The sequence below is a fragment of the Camponotus floridanus genome, unplaced genomic scaffold (genome assembly GCF_003227725.1).
Source record: "Camponotus floridanus strain SB8 unplaced genomic scaffold, Cflo_v7.5 scaffold72, whole genome shotgun sequence".
In the NCBI taxonomy this organism is placed as follows: Eukaryota; Metazoa; Arthropoda; class Insecta; order Hymenoptera; family Formicidae; genus Camponotus; species Camponotus floridanus.
In genome coordinates, this window is record NW_020229841.1 from 1 (window position 1) to 18,948 (window position 18,948).

At 41.0% G+C, this 18,948-nt stretch overlaps 1 pseudogene; it reads left to right on the plus strand.

Annotated features, from left to right (window-relative positions):
* The first annotated feature begins 498 nt into the window (after nt 1-498).
* Nucleotides 499-18,948, plus strand: part of LOC112639553 — a 32,492-nt pseudogene continuing 14,042 nt past the window's right edge.

The window sequence follows — 18,948 nt, forward strand, 5'->3', positions numbered from 1 at the left end:
TTTATATAATCTTTATTCGTAATCGACGCGAAAAGCAATTAAATGTACAACCACTGAAAAACAAATTATAAAAATAATTTCTTTATAGTATAGCGATGAAGCATGTGGGTTGATTCTCTTGGCTGTTTCCAACATAAATGTCAAGCGCTCCCCCATTAGGAGTGACTTGCCGTTTATTGTCCCGAGGGAAGAAATCCTCGCCATGATTCCGCGGACGTGCATCGGTGAGTAATTTAACTTATGAGAATTTACACAAAATTTATTCAGTAAATTATATAAAAATCTATTCCCCTGTATTTTTTTTTCCATCTCCAGATCGAGACGAATGCTCCGAGTGGGGCTTTCTGCGAGCAGCTGTGCGGAGAACACGGATGGTTCGTACATTATGTCACTGCGGGCGTCCGGTTACATTCTTCTGGGCGCAACAAGTGTCGTGCCCAGAACATCTCTGTCTTGGAGCTTTCTTCTCGCTCAGGACCGCGCGGTGTGGCGTTTGAGCGCGCACTGGCGAGGATCGCAGGATAATCGCAAACACCACCGGCGCCAGTGGGATAGACTACCTGTACTCGCGGAATTTGCTCTTTTGGAGCGACACGAAGACGCGCAAGTGCACTCGGAATCCTTCTACGGCAACGGCGAGATACCTAAGGTGGACATTAGCATGGCGGGCTCCTGGGGACCCGTGTCTATCGCGGTAGATTGGATCGGCGAGAAACTCTACGTGGTGGATTCCATCGTGCAAAAGATAGACGTGTTCGAGTTGAACGGACGTTATCATGGAATCGTTGTGGGTTCCAATCTTACCAGTCCGGCCGACATCGCGCTGGATCCCACGAGAGGCGTCATGTTCATCCCTGATAGCAAACAAGTTCTTCGTACTAACATGGACGTACTAATGCGTTTCCTGTCGTTTCCGAAAGCGGCTTACAAGGTCTCCGGTGTGGCCGTGGATATCATCGCCAAGAGGATTTACTGGTGCGACTCTCTGCTGGATTATATTGAGACGGCGGACTACAGAGGCCACAACAGGATCATGATTCTCAGAGTTTCTTACAAGTGCCATCCCCAATCAGACTTACCCTCTTCGAGAACAGAATATTCTGGACGGACGGCACCAAGCAAGCCGTCATGAGCGTCGATAAAACTCAAGGAAATTATTCTATCCAAAGTGTGTTTAAGGTAAAAACATGATAAATAATTCAATAAATTTACTTATGCATGAGTGCGTCTTGTACGAAACTATTTAGCATATGCTTTAGCAACAAAATGAAAATGAAAGTCAATTTGATTATCTGCTATTCGCTAATTAATTCTTTCTCGAATTAATTCGTGATGATCAAATATTAAGTATATCAATAGCTATTATTCTTTTTTTTATTGGAAAGTGAGAAAATTGATAAAGATTCAAAAGATTTGTATTTATATTGTAAGTCAATTTGATTACCTGCTATTCGGCTAATTAATTCTTTCTCAAATTAATTCATGATGATGAAATATTGATTATATCAATAGCTATTCTTTTTTTTTAGAAAGTGAAAAAATTGATAAAAATTCGAAAGATTTGTATTTATATTTGTAGTGTTCAATATTATAATGTTTATTATAATAAATTGTCTCTCTTTCAGGTACGCGACGCCAAAGCTATAAAAGCCTTGCACCCGCTCTTACACACCTTACAGTGTTTCTAATCCTTGCGGCAATAACAACGGTGGTTGTCAGCATATGTGCATCGTTACTACTGCCTCGAGCGATCAAAGCAATCGATTAGGTTATCGCTGTGCCTGCCACATCGGATGGCGATTAGCAAGCGACATGAGAAATTGCAATTTGGTGCAAGAGTTCCTCATGTATTCCCAGCAGAGATTTATTAAAGGCCGCGTTCTCAATCCTGTAATGGAAGGCTTTAGTGATGCCATCCTACCGGTGGTATCCAGACGGGCACGATTCGTTGGATTGGACTATGATGCGTACGATCAATATATATTTATAGCGATGTCCTTCAGGATGTCATATACAGGGTACACCAGAACGCAACTGGACGGGAAATTGTTTTGGCTAGCCAAAACGAAGGAGTGGAAGGACTTGCGGTCGACTGGGCTGCGAAAAACTTATATTACATTGATTCGCGTAAAGGTTCGTTAATAATAATAAATAATAATAAATAATAATAAATAAATAAATTAATTAATAATAAATGTTTATTATTAATTTTCAAGTTAAACAAATTAATTTATGATATCAATTTTTGATAATTGATAGAGAGAATTATAAAAGCAAGATTTATATTTAGCTGATTAGAACTTTTTATTTTCCACAGGCACGCTAAATGTACTCAGTACTCGAAACGTCACATATCGACGAACACTATTGAAGAATCTTAAGCGTCCTCGTGCGATTGTGATTCATCCAAATCACGGTTACATCTTTTTCTCTGAGTGGGATCGTCCGGCTAACATTAGTCGAGCTCACGCCGATGGCTCCAACTTAGTCGTTTTCAGGAATCTGACCCTAGGTTGGCCGAACGGACTGGCAATAGACTTTAATAAAGATCGATTGTACTGGTGCGATGCCCTCTTGGATCACGTGCAGCACTCGAACTTGGACGGCACGGATGTACGTACAGTGAATTCCAGATTGATACGACATCCGTTTTCCATCGCGATCCACGAGGACTGGATGTACATTACCGATTGGCGTCTCGACGCTATTATCCGACTGCATAAAGAGACCGGCGAGCAGGAGGCTATCTTGGTACGCGAACCCGCTACCAACAGACTTTACGGTGTGAAAGTCTTCAGTCGAGAGATTCAAATAATGATGATTAGTCATCCTTGTACTATTAATAACGGTGGTTGCGAAAAGCTTTGTTTCGCTATTCCGGATAATTCTTCACACTCTGACGGTATCGTATTTCCTGATATACAATCCATACCACCGAGGCTTATTCAAGTATGCGGATGTCCTTACGGAGAACGTCTTCAGGACGATGGCAGAAGTTGTGCCGCGGATCCTGACGGGGAACCACCCTTACAGGCTTGTCCTCTCATACTTGGGATTTTACTTGCGCAAATCAAAGGTAATATAACGAGATATATTTGCTACAAAAATATGCAACGAAAAATAGAGGGTTCCATTTAAAAAAATGCACTTCCGGTCTGAATCGCCTACTTTCGGCCGAACCAGAAGTTGAAAATATCACCATTCGATAGAACGCACCCGATTTATAAAGAAAATGTTTTTACTTTTTCGAAATAATCACTTCTCTAGTTTTTAAATGGGTGGTCTGAAACACCCTGTATATAATTGCAACAACTTTTGACATTTAATTCTTAACCGATTTGTTTTCAGATGTGTTCCAAAGTCTTGGGTATGCGACGGCGAAAATGATTGTTTAGATAACAGCGATGAAATGCAAAACTGTACAAAACCGACATGTAGCACAAACGAATTTCAATGTAAATCCGGTCGTTGTGTACCAATGACATTCCATTGTGATACCGAAAATGATTGCGGCGATTATAGCGACGAAGTGGGCTGTCCTAATGTTACTTGCAGCGCTAATCAATTCGCCTGTGCCAACAACCGTTGTATCCCCGCGACTTGGAAGTGCGATTCTGAAAACGACTGCGGCGACAGTTCCGACGAAGGCGAATTCTGCGCGATGAAGACTTGCTCGTACTTTCAATTCACTTGTCCGCGTTCCGGTCATTGTATACCACAATCTTGGGTGTGCGACGGCGATAGTGATTGCTTCGATCAGCAGGACGAGATGGACTGCCCACCAGTTACTTGTCTCAGTACGCAGTTCACATGTGCAGATCAAAAGATGTGTGTTTTAGCGTCGTATAAATGTGACGGTATTAGTGATTGCAATGATGGATCTGATGAAGTGGGCTGTCCTTCACTAGCACCGGATCAGTGCAATGTCGATAAGCAATTCCGATGTGTAAGTTCAGCAATTTGTATACCAAGGAGTTGGTACTGTGACGGTACTGCGGATTGTCCAGATAAATCTGATGAACCGGAGACATGCGGAAAGGTGGATTGCCAGACTGGATTCTTTAGGTTTGTGGTATTTTTTAAATTAAATTTTTGCATTTTTATTCTTAGACAACTTGAGCACGAAAAAATGTTTATTTTTTATTCGATTCAATCGATCCAAGATAATCTAACTTGATTGAATATTTCACAGATGCCGAAACGAGAGATGCGTGTTCAAGGCATATATTTGCGATGGTAAGGACGACTGCGGAGATGGTTCCGACGAGGACACTGAACTACATGCATGCGGTCCTCCTGCATTCAAATGTGAATCCCAGCAGTGGAGCTGTCCAAACGTGACAAATGTTTGTGTAAATGTGAGCACCGTGTGCGATGGCAAATTGGATTGCCCAAATGGAGCAGATGAAGGACCCGGTTGTGATTTTGCCGAGTGCAATCATCAGAGTGGATTATGCAGTAACGGCTGCATCCGAACTCCGCTCGGAGCGCAATGTGTTTGTCCAGCTGGCGAGGAGCTCACCAGTGATGGCTACACGTGTCAGGATATGAATGAATGCGAAACGCCGGGAAGATGTTCGCAAATTTGCGTCAACACCAAGGGTAGCTACTTTTGCAACTGCGTCGACGGTTACACGTTACAGAAAGATAAGCACACGTGCAAGGCGTATAATCACACTACGGCGTTCCTGATTATCTCCAACAGACATACTATTTGGTGGCTGATCTTCAGGAGCAAGCATTAGAACGAGTTCCTATCAACGTGGAGAATGTTGTAGCCACTGCCAGTAACATGCATACTGGTACCATTTTCTGGTCTGACATGAAATTGAAACGAATTTCGCGATTGGATCGCGGTAGCGATCCTCAAGATATCATCAGTACCGGTTTAGATTTAGTGGAAGGTCTCGCCTATGACTGGATAGGTCAAAATTTGTATTGGTTGGATTCAAAGCTAAATACAATTGAAGTAGCTAAAGAGACTGGAATTGGAAGAATGATTCTCGTTAAGGAGAATATTACGCAACCGCGTGGAATGTGTTTGGATCCCAGTCCAGGTGCCAGATGGCTCTTTTGGACCGACTGGGGTGAGAATCCTAGAATCGAAAGAATCGGAATGGATGGCACTAATCGATCAACTATCATCAGCACGAAGATTTATTGGCCTAACGGTCTGGCTTTAGATATTGCAAATCGTAGAATATATTTTGCGGACAGCAAATTAGACTTTATTGATACCTGTCTTTACGACGGCAGTAAGAGAATCCAAGTTTTAGCTGGCTCACATTATTTATTGCATCCTCACTCGCTTACGCTCTTTGAGGATACTATGTATTGGACTGATAGGCAGCTCAATCGAGTGCTTTCTGCGCATAAATTCAAAGGTGTTAATCAGACGGTGGTTTCCCACTTAATCTCACAACCGCTTTCCATCCACGTACATCATCCAGTATTACAGCCTATCACTGTGAATCCTTGCGCTAACGCATCTTGTGAACATCTGTGTCTTCTATCGCCCAGTAATCCAATGGGTTACAATTGCAAGTGTCAGGTAAGAAATTATTATTATATAAGATAAAAAGATTTTAAACATTATCTACATTGAAAATATAATATTTGTTTTCTTTCTGTTTATTCTAGATTGGATTCAAATTATTGCCCGATGGACGATGTTTGGAAGAAGAAACGCCATACTTGATGGTCTCCGAGGCTCTCAGGTCGTCGATGTTTCCTTGACACCCGGAGAAACTAAAACTGGATATATTACACCTATTGTTGGTGTGGAGGGCGGAAGATTTATTGATTATGACAGAAGTGCTCGTAAGATTTATTGGCTGCAAGGTATGAATGCAAAAAAAAAATATTTATTTCTTTTATTGTACTCTTCACTCATGTCTTACATAAATTTAATTTTTTCGCAATAATACCTATTTACCTAATAAATGTATCTTTTTGCATAAATATTATGTATTAGATTTCAATTGGTCTTTCTCTTACGTTTTTTCTGTACTGATTTATTGCATATCGTCAAATTTCTTATTTTTTTAAATTTCTTTTTTAATTTTCTATTTTAATATTTAATATTTTAATATTTAACTTTTTATTATTAAAATTTCTAATTAAATTTTCTAATTTAATATTTTATATTTTAATTTTTAATTTTTTTATTATTAATCAAATATATTTTAATACTTTTAGGTAAAGACGACGACAGCGAAAATGGTACAATTTATAGCATCTCTTACAGAGGTGAAAATCGAACGGAATTTCCCAATCCTTCCGGCAACACTGGTATTGTCGGTTCGCCGTCCACCATGGCGCTAGATTGGCTTGGTCGCAATATGTTTATCGGCAATAAGTTTGCTTCCAACATCGAGGCTATCAAATTGGACGACAAGGCGCGATACCGCACGATTGTTTTGGCGAATGACGGCAGCCGAACATCGGTATCCAAGCCAAAAGCGATGTGCGTGGACCCCATTGACGGAGTAGTATTTTGGGTAGACGAGGGAGGCTTCGGAGTACCGCAGAAAATTGGACGAGTGAATATGGATGGCAGTAATCCATTGATCCTCATAGAAAAAAATTTGGAGCGTCCTGAAGCTCTCATCATCGATCTTACTAGCAAAACTACTTACTTCTTTCTCAAAATCCAGCTTTCATCAAATCCATGTCGACGGATGGTCAGAACGTCCGCACTATTCTTACTACCGCAAACAATATGGCATTACCCAAGGCATTAGCCGTCCACGATTCTCGTCCTCTATTATTTGGACCCGCAATACGAGAAGATCGAACGTGTCGATCTACCTAACGGCGATAATCCGATCACTATCATTGATAACGATTCTGAACTTCGCACCTTGACAATTTATAAGAAAACGTGCCATTGGACATCATCCTTGTCTTAACAACAACGGTGATTGCGATCAGCTCTGCTTGCCTGCGTCCGGAGGTACACGTGTCTGTGCTTGTGGAATGGATTATAGAAAGGTCACCGATACCAAATGCGAGCCTTACAAGACATTCGCGGTCGTAACTCAGTTGGATGTCGCTAGAGGTTACAGTCTCAAAGACTCCAAGAGGCCATGATACCATCGCTGGAGTTGGTCATCATATTCTACACGTGGACGTACATTACGCGGGCAATTGGATATATTGGGTGGAATTTAATCGAGGCATTTGGAACGGCATCTTTAGGTAAGATGATATTAATATTATTATTTATTTTTAACGAAAAAAAAGATTTTTCGTTAAAGCAACTTTGTTATAAAATTATTTAATACAACATCTAAATATATACGATACATTCGATTTATATTTCAGAATACGACCCAACGGCACAGAGTTGCAGCAGATAATCAAACAAGGAATTGGTTCCAATGGAATCCGCGGTCTAGCCGTAGATTGGATCGCAGGAAACTTATATTTCGCCAATGTCTTCCTCATGATAATTATGTAGAGGTCTGTTAGGTTGGATGGCTCCCATCGAAAAGTTCTCGTGAAGACGACTACTGATTCTCCTCGAGAGCTTGCCGTGAATCCAATCAAAACGATACCTGTATTGGATCGATTATGGACAATATCCTCGAATAGGCAAGGCATTCCTCGATGGTAGCAACTGGTCTCCTATCGTAACATCCGGTATAAGCACACCTCGTGATCTGACGATTGATTTTGCTACGCACGATATTTATTGGGTGGACTCGAAATTGGACACTATCCAAAAAGTTTCTTACACTGGCGGAAACCGAGAGATTATCCGTAGGAATCTTCCAAATCCGATGGGCGTCGCCATCTTCGGTGGTGACGTCTATTGGGTAGATAGAAATTTGGCTACTGTTTTCAAGGCGAGCAAACTGAAGGCGAGCAACATTAGTCTTCCCACCCCTGTCAGGACGAATCTCCAAAGCTCAGGGATATCGCTATCTTTGATCAAAGCAGTCAACCGCCAGATCTTACGAATCCTTGCTCGCAGGTATTGTAATTTTATATGCATTTTTTTTTTATTTAGAAAGAAGCGAAACTTCTTTAAAAAAAATTTAAACTTTATTTTTATAAAAGGAAAACTAATGGAAATAATTTTTACCTCAGGTATTAAACAACGAATGCTCTCAACTATGCTTCGCTTTCCCGAAGGAGAATCCCACATCATTTACCTGTGATTGTGCAGTGGGTAAACTTTCGTCCGATAATCACACTTGTGAAAATGTCGAAGAATATTTGGTATTTGCTACGCGAACTGAGATTCGCGCTATTAATATCGGATCCGCATAATACCAATATACTTTCACGCCCATCGGAAACTTGACAAATGTAGTCGGAGTAGACTTTGACTATCAAGATAAAAAGCTGCTTGTTCACTCAGATCCGTCCTTGGGCGAAAATAGCGTGGACACCATCGGACCGACCATCTTCTGCCGACTTAACACAACATTGATCAGTTAAAGGAATTAACCCTGAAGGCATCTCGTATGATTGGACTCAGAAGAAAGTATACTGGACGGATTCTTCTAATAATAGCATCTACCGCGATGGATATTGACGGGTCTAATTTGGTAATGATTGCACGTGTGGATCGGCCACGAGCTATCGTTGTCGACCCGTGCAACGGTCTCTCTCTATTTCACGGATTGGGGTCGTTTCGGGACATCCGGAAAGATTTTCAAGGCTACTATGGCGGGATCGCTGAACGTGCTATTATTGACAAGGATCTTTCGCAGCCCAGTGGTCTGGCGATCGATTATGACGATCGAATGCTATATTGGACCGATGCTGTGCGTGAGAAGATCGAACGGTCCGATCTCGAAGGCAACAAACAGAAAAATTCTTATCAGCGCTACCATCTATCCTTTCGCCATCACTGTCTTCAGAGAGCACATATATTGGACGGATCTCCAGCTTCGTGGAGTTTACCGAGCGGAAAAGTACACGGGAGCCGACAAGATCGAGTTGGTGAAACGACTAGAGGATTCCCCGCGTGACCTTCACATTTTTTCTGCGTCCAGGCAAAATGCACTGTTAATCCTTGCAATATTAATAAGGGCGGTTGCGACCAGTCTTGTCATCCGAGCCACAACGGCTCCGCGGAGTGCAATGCGACGATAACAGCAAACTTGTGAACGAGGACAGAATGTGCGTACCAAAGAATGTCACTTGCGACCCCAACAAATTTTTCTTGCAGGAATGGTAGATGCATCTCCAGAATGTGGGCATGCGACGGTGACGACGACTGCGGCGATGGTTCCGATGAGAACACCAGATACTGCTGTGAGTATGAGGAAAATTCACAGCAAGCATTTTCTAGAGATGCAATTTGTTGAAAAGAGATTTGTGCGCTGAGAAAAAATCTGGTGCATTAATTAGAATTCTGGTAGATTCAACCAGCATATCTGTTGAAAAATGACAGAACTAGAATTCTTGTAGGAATTACAAGATGAATTTGATTAATTCTTCCTGTTAAATTTACCAAATTTTCTGGTTAATAATACTAAATCGCCAGCACCAAGTCGTCTAATTGTTTCCATCTACTCTCAAAAGTCTGTTTAATATTCTGAAATCCAACAAGATTATTGGATAAATTCAATTCAGATTATTGAGTAAATTATTTTAAATTCAATTCGTTAGATATTAAACTGATAAACAGTGATGCAAGAAGAGGATGCAGCTCAAACACACACAATCACTCAGAGAGCTAGCGTCCTCTTTCTGGCACTACTGCTCGTAAGAGAAAAAAAATATACTTTGGATTTAACGTTAATACTAGTTCTTTATATACATTTCATGGCAAATATTGAATACGAGTTAAGTTAAGAGTGGCAAGCAAAGAAATTAATGTAACAAGAAATTTTATAGATTCAACCAGAAAATACTAACCAAATCCTTACAGTAAAATCTATTAAACGTTCTAGTTATAAAAAATCGAATCTTATCATGATAACCAGAAATTCTTGTTTGATTTAACTAAAATGCCTTCAGTCATATTCACGTCTTATTGATACAATCAAACGATTTTTCTCAGTGTGTTATACCTTAAATATATTATCCGAGATCTATCTCTTGGATTTAAACGGTACTCAGGATAGACATAATATTCTTCTTTCATATTTTACAGGGAAGCGAGATGCCTTCGCGAGTTTCATTTCTCATATTTGAAGGAGTTAGCGAGTGTAGCGCCGCAAGACAGGACGTTCGTTGGAAGGATTTCACGGTTGTCACATCGCAATCCAATTCTTTCAAAATGATCTTCTCTTCAGTGTTTAAAATTTAACATGTTCAACGTCTTCCAAGGCTTGAGTTTCAAAAATAATATTTCAGATTATAATGCGCCTCCCTTGGAAGAGCTTTAAAACAAATCATCGTCGTAAATCGCACTGCATAAATGTAGAATGAATAAGTTTCTATCGTTTCACTAAAGATCTGTCCCAATGAAACATTCGAGTTACGGGGTGTAAAAATAAATGGAAAAGATACGCAACATTCGTAGACTCGCGATGTTCTATGAAAAGCATAGAATTGAAGCGATAAAAAAGAGCACGCGAATAAAATTCATCGAGCTATGGTTATATAAACGTGACGTAACACAATATTCGCTATGGTTGTGAATTCGCGCTTCGCGACGACGGCGAGGTAAAAGGAGAATAGGGAAAAAGGGGAAAAAGTTACGCGCTGCAAAACGTACCACCTCTCGGCTCGAGAACAAAGCGAGCGTGCGACTGGGCTCGTTTCGTTCTTATCGAACGAAATAGAGCGAGCAATGGGGCGTCAACAAGGCAAAGGCGATTCTTTTTTATGCATCCTACGAAATAACCATGTCGCCTAATGTTTCGCAATCGATCGCGCCAAATGTCAGCGCGCAATCGAAATTGAAACCCTAAATTGGAAACGAGAAATTTCTATCGGTCGGGAACACTCTCGGTTATTTCCAGATAATTTTAGTAAGCGCATTTGATCGTTGCTCGTGATCAATAGAAAGCTAATCGCGTGGTATTTCGGTCCATCAAAATTATTATTATGCAGAGCACTCATATTAAGGGTAATTAATCGATTCGATCAACTAAATTCGCAATCAACCTTCTGGAGATTTTACACCCATAAATAACAATTTATGAAATTTTTAATAAATAAAGCTATCTGGGACAATAAAATTGAATTATGAACCGCTCGAAAGCAGTTAGATTTATCATTTCTAAGTATCAAAATAATTAATAAAGCATTTCATAAACGCTTCTTTAAATAACATACAAAAACGAAAGAATTGAGGGGCCGATGGGATGACAGAACGAGAAATGGATCGATTTAAAAAATTTCTCGTGGCAAAATGTAGCATTCTGAGCTTATAATGCAATAATGATATCTATGTTATTTCGGTGCTTATAGCGCAATATGTATGTAAACCCGGCTAGCTTAATCCGATCCGATCCTGTTGATCAATGCAGCGTCCCCACCGGGGGCTTTCAGTTTAAACTTCCGATAACTAGGCGATCGAATAACCGATTTCAACGAAGAGCCACGTGCGATGGCGAAACCTGACTACGGACCTAGTCACGCTCTATTATGCATCGCGGTTTCATAATTCGAGATAAGAGAAAGAAACGCAATGTTGCGCAACGCCGTCTCCAATTGTCCGTCACGCTCCGGCATCGGCTGGACAAATTCTCAGTATGCGAGGTACACATTATACGTCAGGTACAGGGCGGCGTGTCGAAAGGGGAAGGGCACGCACGATCGGTATAATTCACCAACTGCTTCGCATTCCCAGAGTATTACTTGAAATTGCTCCTTCAAACTCCCTCCTCCCGCTTCTCCAACTAAAACGTCGTTGCAAACTAATTTTCTAGAAATTAATTACAAAATTAAAGCGCTCGTTCAAATCACCTCGAGAGAGGTGACGCAAAGGAGGGAAAGAAACCAGCGCCGTCTGATTTGCGAGTAATTATCGGTCGCGATTCGGACGCAGATCCTGCGAGGGAAAAGCGACAAAGATGAGAGAAAGAGAGAAAGAGAGAGAGAGAGAGAAAACGAACCGAGCTCGTATGTTCGAAGATTAATTTTAAAAAAAAATCTCGCCGTGCGGCGAGAGTTAATCGATATCTGTCGCCCTGGGTGACGCGGCGGGAGGGGGGAGGGAATCGGCTCGTTTCGATTAATCCTTTCGTCCTCGTGCCCCTTAATGCCCATCGTCCGGCAAATTACATCGTTTACACCTCGCGTGCTGGGCGACAGCTGGACGCGCGCGGCTAAAAGCGCGCGCAAAAGCAACACGTCGCTTGTTTGCGCGCTCCGGACGAATTACAATCCCGCAAGAACGGAGAACGAGATAGCGGCGCGTATGCGCGTTCCCCGCCAGAGATGATGCGATCTCGCGTAATTATCGCCGCGTCACGTTGACGTCCGCGCGTTAACGTCCGGTGATCTCATTTTCCGTGGGAATCAAATTCCATGTCGGGGCAATTAACGATTGCCCCGGCACTGCCAACGATAATTATCCGCGAGTCGAATGGGATCGTTCTTGTCGCTCCGAACGTTGGAAGGAATGCATACGTCGTGTTATCTTGCGAATCTCGCGATGACACATACAAGTATGTATAATATAATTTTATGATATCGAAAAATGATTAAATAATATTAAATAATATTAAATAATATTCTTCATTCACGATTCACGGAGAATATTTAATGCTTTGTCTTTCGAAGCCATTTTTTTTTTTGATAAAATTATATCATCGCATCTATATCTAAACTTTGCGCGATATAAGGGAAGAATTAAGAACAAAGTATAAATAACGCGGGCCATTTTGCGAGTATTATACGGCGGCAATAAAGCATAACAACATTATCGTGGCTTATCGGAATTCCAACGATGCATCTTCCGGTCGTATATTAAGTGCTTAAAGGATCGTTTATATACGAGAAGCGCCACGAACGCGCGCGACACTCCATTCGCCGTTTTTATGTCTTTATAAATACCGCGATGTAAGAGACGCGACGCGCGCGATCACGATAAGTCTCCCGAAGATCGTGGACCAGAGAACTCTCGTAAAAATGAGAGCTCTCCGCGCCATCGCGAAGGAAATGACGTAGTTCGCGAAGGAAATCCAACTCGCAATAGTGTGTTTACCGCTCGCGCGGTTGCGAGGGCTGCGCGGCTGCGATTACATAAAGCGACCAACAAGATCCGTTCTATGCAACGTTTGCAGTTTATCGTCCCCGATAACCCCGAGGAATATCATTCGAGCGAGACGATAACAACTACACTGTGTTTCGAGCAATGTAACCGTTCGGTTTATATTTCGGCCAATCAATCACGTATCATTCCGTAAACTATGGATATACAAACGGAAACTACAAACCATTTGTCTGACAATAAACAAATAAATGTGGAAAAATATGCGATATCTTGTCGCGATTTTTGATCCATTTTTCACGTGATTAATTAAACGAAAGACAAGTATTAGCTAAAACACAATTATTATATAATGCGTTGGTAATAATACAAATGTGAGAAAGATGGTCGTATTTACTTGTCATATTGCAATTACTCACTCTAATTAAAATAAATATTAATATAGCTAGCAATGAGCGGTAAAGAAATTCGAATTAATACGTCGATATAACATCTAGAATAAATTAAATGTTATATCATCAAACGCGAATCTGTTATATTCTGATAATTAAAATAATGAGACCTATTTTCCCCGAATATGCTAAGCCAAACGGAAATAAACCGCTAAGCTTTGTGTTGAAAATTAATTAGAAAAGTCAAAAATTATCAAAAGGCTTTAATTAAATAAGCGATCGTGAAACGAAAACGCGATCATATGAGAATACAAAGTGTAAAGCAATTATTAGAGTTGTCTAAATTTTCTACAACTCTCTCAGCACAAGTAAATTTCATGGAAAAATGAAAACAATTCAGCATGATATGAGAAATTTGAGATACTATAATATTTATTTATAACTGCCGGATGTGAAAAATCTGATCTCGAATTATCATACAATAATAAACAAAATAAATCTGAAACTTGACCTGTTAAAAATATACATTCGTGTAATTTCACACTTTGCATTAAATTTCGCGAGCGTGCAACGCAGGTGTAGCTTTTTGGCTAAATCACACTTTATCGTGTAATCGTGCAACGAATGATATAAAATTACGAGCAAAGAATTTGTTTGGAATTTGATAAAACTGCGGGGGCGAGATGGAAACAATTGGGATGAACATTGCCGTGGCCGATGGAGCATAAGTAAACAGATGCAATTACATACTGAAGCGCAGACTCGAAATTAACATTTACGTTTCGGTGCACATGTCAATACGTGACAGCGGCCGGTAATTAGATCAAGTTCGGTCATTTATTAGTGCTATACGTGCTACGGTCACGTCAATTAACCCCGACTACGCGCATGCTAATCGCCTTTATGTAAATACGGCGAATACTAATTCCATTTTGGCAATCTCGCTGTTCCCGACGATTACTCAATGGTTATCCACGTTACATCAATGACATAATCGATACGTGTCTTTCGAATGGCGAGAACGCGATAAGATTTCTTCAAATTTGACTCGCAAGCTCGGTCAGGCTCTCCCATGTGATATCCCGCGCATGGGAATGCACATTTTCTCCAAAGTTTGGAGAATCGGATGCTCGGGAAAAAACGACCCCGGCGAAATCGACTCCGGATTCGACGACATTTGGGACAAACTCGTTCGCTCGAGATCTCGACCAACCGTCAGAGCTATGACTTTTTCTCGAAACTTTCAGCAAGGTAATCAGATAGAATCGGTCGAGTCACTTGACGAACTTGTCGAGTTCCCTGCAACTTTTCTCCAGAATCCACGTCGCGCGCTTAATAATCCGCGAATCCTATGTCAGGATTCAATTCGTCTCCTCCACAGCTCTGGTATTTCTTTGGTAGCTCAAAAGAAGTGTAAATATTTTATTACAATATTTTGACAAAATATATATCGCGTTAGACTTGTTAGATTTATTTATCTCGAATGTAAAATTGAAAACGTTGTTTCTAAAATTGATAATTATGTTTCGGAAAATTTGCCGAATTCGCTTTTGCGGGAGACGATAACCATTTTTTAGTCGGATGCAATGGAAGCAGATTGCATTGGACCAGGTGTTCATCTCGGTTTCCGGAAACGTGCGACGCACACGCGAACGCGGGATGCAATTTGGCGAAGGGACAAAAGAATCGCGCACGTAGCGACGATAAAGCTGAGTAATCCCGATTCCCACGCGTGCCGAGTATCACACTCGGTAACAGGACGATATTCCGCTTCATGTCCCGTAAACGGGGTTATCCTCGTCGGGTTATCCGATTAGCCGACTCGCTGAGACCATAAACTATGTTCCGTCCATTCCTCTCGCAATCAGGATATTCGCTGGCGGATTCGATAACTAGGCAGACGTAATATTGTATCTCGAAAGCCTCAAAGTCGCGACGTGATGAAAATGATGATAAAAGAGTAACGTAACAATTCACGTAACATCCATTGTGATTTCTTCCTCATCGACCTTTGTAGCTCGAGGGAAGCCAAAAATCGACTGTATCCGGTGCATGAACGAAAGTGACTAAACTCGCGTTGCTGAAAAGATGAGGAACGCGTCGTCGCGGCGATATATCGCGAAAGTTTCTACGCGAAAGAAATTTCAGTCGTGTCTCGAAAGTTTCGAAAGCTTCCCCCGATCGTTCCCTCGTATACGATGACTTGTGGAAAATCAAACGTCGCGTCATTTCTTGCGCGACAGCGAGAAAAAGCCGGGAATAAATAGCAGTACATTAAACAGGATTACGAGACAAGAAGACGGACACGAAGATTGTTCATCTTTTTACGAAGCCGTCCCGGTAACATACGACTACTTAAGGAACTGATAATTATGGAGCGCGGTTACACACGACGATCAGCTGATGCGATGTAAGTCCGAGTGGTGCGTGAACGCACAAAAGCGCCACTCGCGATCGATGCTTGATCTCTGACGGGCATCATTTCAGGTACGACAAAAAAAAGCGAGAGCAGCTCTCGCAATTATGTGCCTTGTGGCAAAAAAAAAACGTAGAAAAATCAAACCTCTCAAATAAAATATAGAGTAACAATGACAATAATATTGAAAAAGGCACTTATCGTGATTCACGAGCTCGCGTATCCGCGAAACATGCGCGCTTCTACTCTATGAAATATTACGCAATTCGAATGATAGACGTTGCCGCTCCGCTCGAAACGCCAGAGAGATACCCGGTGAGATAAAGCATGAAAAAAAGATACGGCGTAATCGAGACGAGGAAGATAATCGATCTCGGATCGACTTGGGCGAGAGCCGCGGTCCACAAAGCGACGTGGATATCCATCACTTACGCGCGAGTGTCGTCGGGTCAAAGGTGTCAATTAAACAGAAATGGCACGCTAATGAACAAAAGCCTTCCCGTAATCCGGTACGAGCGCGGGTATCCATTATTAGCGTGTCACGTAAGTGGTTTTCTTTGCCTGGCAGCTGCCCAGGAGATAATAATTGGCTGCGGGAGCAGCAGCAGCGGCGGCACGACGATGCCGAAGTGGGATATTATCCCACGGACGCGTCGAGGAACACCTAGGCGGACGGCCAACTTCCAAGGCTCTTCTTGGAATTGTTCCGGAAATCTCCGTGTGGCGTGGCACGCTCGTTTCCAAGTCACTCACCCGCGACAGAGTATATAGTATAGTACGTTGGCACGATAAGTACAACGGAATAATGCGTCCTAAAACGCGACGCGGCGGCAAATGACCGGCTTTCTCTCTATCTTTCTTTTTCTTTCCTTTTATTTTTTTCGTTCGTCAATCGGGATCGCGCTAAACTCGTTCCGGATGGAATTCCGTGAATGGATTAGCGATTTCTACGTACGTCGCGCAAATTGTTTCCACCGTTATTTCCACATATTTTCGCGTGCACTAATCAATACGGAATTTTTTTTCGCGATGTAGCTGTCACGCTCGTGACGATATAAAGCTAGAAGTTTCTGAGGCGACACGTTGGGTCGTGGAATCGCGCAGTTGAACCGGCGGAATTAACTGCCAATTATGCGTCACACGGCGTCAAAGTATGCAAGCGTGTGTGTGTTCGGTGGATTGCATAATTCATCGTTATTTACTTTCGTCGATTTGTTTTGTTACGTTATGAAAAGCGAAGCGAGATTGATCAATCAATACCGATGGACCGCGCGCTATGTTTATAATTTATTTTGTTTCGTTAACTGGTTCTACCCGTAAAGATCTATTCTCGAAAATTAAGAGAATTAATACTTCAAATTGACACGTTACTTCAAATTTCATCAATACACTATTTTAAATTGTATTTATTAAATTTAATTTTATGTATTATTTCAAATTTTATTTATTATGTGAAATTTTATTTTCGCTATTTTAAATTTTATTTATCGACCTCACGCATTGAAAAAAAACCTCACGATTCATCATTCCTAATAGATATAATAGACAGCGTAATTATAAGTTTTGTTCCTGTCTATTAATTCGCGGCATTAATTTCGCAACAAGTCTATATTGAATATTAGAAAAAATTAATGGAGATTTAAATATGTAAGAGTGCTGATCAACATAATATCGAAACGTAGTATCCGGATTATACACGGTATAAAAATTTATTACGAAGTTAAAATCGAATAATAAAAAGGGAAAGGAGGTCGCCTATTAAGAGTCCACGCCCTGAAGAAAAAAAAAAAGTGCTGATACTAATTACATAACTGCCGATCGTAACGAGGGGCTGTTCTCCGCGCGTTGTAATGTCCATATTATTTATTAAGGGAACACTGTCACAAAGGCGTCAAGCCGATGCGATTATAAATACGGGTATTTCGACGTGATGCATAACGAAGACGCTGACTTGAGGATAACGACGTGTCTTAATTGCATTCCTCGACTTTCATCGCGTAACTCTTCTTCCCCAAAACGATTAATTACTTCCGGTGATCAGCGGCTCGTTCCTCGTTATCCCGCTGTTGTTTAATGCCTACGAAACTTATAAATTTATATTCGTTTAATTCTAACATCATTTTGCCTACCAAAAAAACATTCCGCGGAAAAGAACACTTTTACGTTTTATATTTCACATTTTTTTATATAATATATGTGAATAAAGTGCATAATGGATAAACTCGTAATATTACGTCAACGACTATATCCATCCATTAAATAATAATGCATCTACGTAAAATGTGCAGGCGAAATTGAAAATAACACATATTTCTCTTATTGCGTTTATGACAGTATTTGCTCTTCGCAATAATATTCGCGTTTATTATTGATATTAATTATTTCCGATAAAAATGAGAATCTCATATACATGTATATGTGCCTTGAAAGATCACTATCGATTATTCGCGGCATTTTCTTTACAAGCATAAGATGAAGCGCGACGGCTGACATATACAACACAAATGTGCTTAAAACCATGTTATTAAGTCGCTCGAGAGTCGCTCAGAATGAAGCTGTTATTCTATTCATGGGTCAAATTAAAGGTCGGATTGTAATCGCGTGTAATGACGAGGCGAATTGAAGTCTGCATAATCGCCATGTTACAGCTCGACGGCCTCGCCTTTGGAGCTAACAGTGAAGTCGGAAAAATATTCGTATGACACGAGCTCTTCTCGTTCGCATGCAAATCTGACTCCGTACGATGCGTTCATTCGCCAAATGTTCGAGTGAATGCAAATGCGCCGCATTCATATAAGGAACTTTACCGTGCTTCCTATGTAATTGTCATATTTAGATGCAACGCCGACTGCGCGTATGTCCATTATTAGATTATTTGGGTATCAAGTAATTCTCGAGTAATTTAAAAAACAAGGGAAAAGGCGTATGAAATTTCTTTCCAGCATCGATGCAATCTGATTAGTATTCCACAAATAGCCGCTTTCGTGCTGTATAAAAATTCTCCGATAAAATCT